This window comes from Antrostomus carolinensis, unplaced genomic scaffold, assembly GCF_000700745.2.
Source record: "Antrostomus carolinensis isolate BGI_N321 unplaced genomic scaffold, ASM70074v2 scaffold43405, whole genome shotgun sequence".
NCBI lineage: Eukaryota > Metazoa > Chordata > Aves > Caprimulgiformes > Caprimulgidae > Antrostomus > Antrostomus carolinensis.
Window position 1 is genome coordinate 697 of NW_010319197.1, and position 285 is coordinate 981.

At 63.2% G+C, this 285-nt stretch overlaps 1 protein-coding gene across 1 annotated transcript in view; it reads right to left on the reverse strand.

The window, feature by feature from the left end:
- LOC104525905 (tubulin gamma-2 chain) overlaps nt 1–285 on the reverse strand; it is a gene marked incomplete at both ends in the record, with an annotated part of 5,708 nt that overhangs the window by 689 nt on the left and 4,734 nt on the right. The window lies entirely within an intron of this gene.

Consider the following 285-nt stretch of genomic DNA (forward strand, 5'->3'; position numbering starts at 1 on the left):
CAGGGATGGAGCCCGTGCAAAGCAGCATGCAGGACAGGACAATCCCAAAGTCACACAACAGGCACAGCCAGGCTGAGACGTGGAGCGGCGCAGGGCTGGGGACAAAGCTCAGCTGAGACCAGAGTGACAGGGACATGCTTCATGTTGCTGTCACACTTCTGTCCTGTTCCACTGCCAAGGCAAGGAGCAGGGCTGGAGGACAGGAGAGGGGTTGATCCCTGCTGCACCCCCTCCCCACCTCGCCCTGCACTGAGCCCGGGGGCAGACTGGCCGCTGCCGACCCCA